This window comes from Callorhinchus milii, unplaced genomic scaffold, assembly GCF_018977255.1.
Source record: "Callorhinchus milii isolate IMCB2004 unplaced genomic scaffold, IMCB_Cmil_1.0 Scaffold3, whole genome shotgun sequence".
Taxonomy (NCBI): domain Eukaryota; kingdom Metazoa; phylum Chordata; class Chondrichthyes; order Chimaeriformes; family Callorhinchidae; genus Callorhinchus; species Callorhinchus milii.
In genome coordinates this window covers 5,999,258-6,001,466 of record NW_024704744.1, presented here as the reverse complement: position 1 = coordinate 6,001,466, position 2,209 = coordinate 5,999,258, and positions in this window count along the sequence as shown.

Sequence of the window (2,209 nt, the reverse complement as noted above, 5' to 3'; positions counted from 1 at the left end):
CATTGTGCAAATTGGCTGCTGCGTTCGCCTACAAAATACAATCATGACACTGTGCGGTAAATCCTGTGAAGTGCTTTGAGCCAGCTACCTAACGTGAAAGGCACTATATCAAATACATCAACAACAAATTACATTTGTATAAAATTGGGAGGACGTAACAAGGCACTGGACGGTCAGCAATTTGGACCCAAGCAGGGTGTTGGGATCAGGAGGAGTGGAGGGCAGGGGTAGAGGGGTGGCCGAAGGCACAGTGGAAGAAGACGGTCTTGAGACGTGATTTGAAGAAGGCAAGGGAGGGAGCGAGGTGATTCTAATACAATTATTATTATTGTTTTCTGGGTTGGTGCACACTACATCCGAATGTCTCCGAATGTAAATAGGTGTCAATTGTGTTGAATTTAGATTCTGTTTTACTGAAAAGTCAAATCTTGAGATCCAGTCAAGTCATCAAGCAATAGATTCCCATAGTGTAATGGTTAGAGCACGCGCCTCGCAAGCAGAGGACCTGGGTTTGATTCCTGGGCGGGGCGAAACATTAGGCAAGTTTCCATTACTCCACACACTCTGTTTACCGAGCAGTAAGTAGGAACCCAGTCGGTTTGCTTTCCGGATTAACAAAAAAAATTGGGTCACTCAATTCAAGACTGTTTGTGGAACACTGCTGTTTGCAATTGGCTGCTGCGTTTCACCCACAAAATACACAAATCAATTCACTGTACAATATATTCTGTGAAGCACTTTGAGACATCTCAACAACAAGCTAACCAGCTAAAACTGTACAGCTTGCCATTGAGAGCGCTGTCCGGGCTGGGGTTTGTGTGGAGAAGTCGGGGAGGTGGCATGAAAGAAAAACAGAGGCAAGTCTCGAAAAACTTTCTGCTACTGAGAAAGGCTATTGCTTAAGGAACGACAACAACAGGGCAAGAGAGAGGATCGAAAGAATGGAGCTGTGCAACAAAAGCAGCCCTGCATAATACAGCATTGTGTATAATAGCCAGTATCGACCGGAGTCAGGTTGGCAGTCAGGAACACTGTAGCCTCAAGATCAGAAGGTTGTGAGTTCAAACCCCATGTCGAGAATTTGAATTCCCAATCTGGTCTTCCAGTGAGAGCTGCATTGTCAGAGGTGCCGTCCTTCACATGAGGCCCCAGATAGGTGTTAACCCCTGCCAAAAAATTGGTCACATCATGGCTGTTTGTGGGGCCTTGCTGTGTGCAAAATTACAGTCACTACACTTGCCAGCAATTAGTTGTAAAGCATTTGGAAGTTATATAGATAAGACAATAGTAGAACTAGAGGATATGGTCTGCGATTAAATTCGAAGCGATTTCAATGAGTGAGTGGTAAATCTATGGAACAGGCTCCCTAGGGAGATGGTGGAAGCTGTTCGTGTCAATTCATTTAGCTAATTGCGCACAAACAGTCGTGGATCGAATGACCCAATGTTGTTGTTGTCAGAGGGATTATTACCCCCAGAAAGCAATCTGCCAATCAAATAACAATGGGTTCTTACTTACTGCTAAACAGAGGCATGTGGAGTAAGCAAACTTTCCCAAGGTTTCGCCCCACCCAGGAATCGAGATGAGTGCAATAACCACTACACTACAGGACTTCACTATGCGGGCTTTAAAAGTAGGAAGGGGGAGTGGGGGCGAGGCCATAGAGGAATTTGAACGTGAGGACGAGGATCTTGAATTTAATTAACTGAGGGGAAGGGGAGGCAGCAGAGCCCAGTGAGGATGGGGTTGAAGGGCTCGCGGATCCTGGTGCAGGAGAGTTCTGGATGGGCTGCAGTTTGTGTAGGGAGCAGCAGCGGATCAGTGAGCCCAGTGTTGGCATAGTTAAGCCTGGGCTATTCCACACGCTCTAAGTTTTAAAAGCTTCTTAATGATAAAGCAAGTCGTCGCTCCAAACCAAGGAAATTTACAATAATGATAATAATAATCCTTACAATTGATACAGCGCCTTAGCATTCGTTGAGTCGTCTCAAAGTGCTTCACAGAATATATTGTAAGTATAGTGACTGTGTATTTTGTTGGTGAACCGCAGCAGCAAATTGCGCACAGCAGTGTCCCACAAACATGTGTGGATTGAGTGACCAATTTTTGGGGGAGGAATTATTACCCCTGGAAAATGATCCACCATTCGACTAACAACTGAATTCCTACTTACAGTTAAATGAACAGAAATATGTGGAGTCAGGAAACT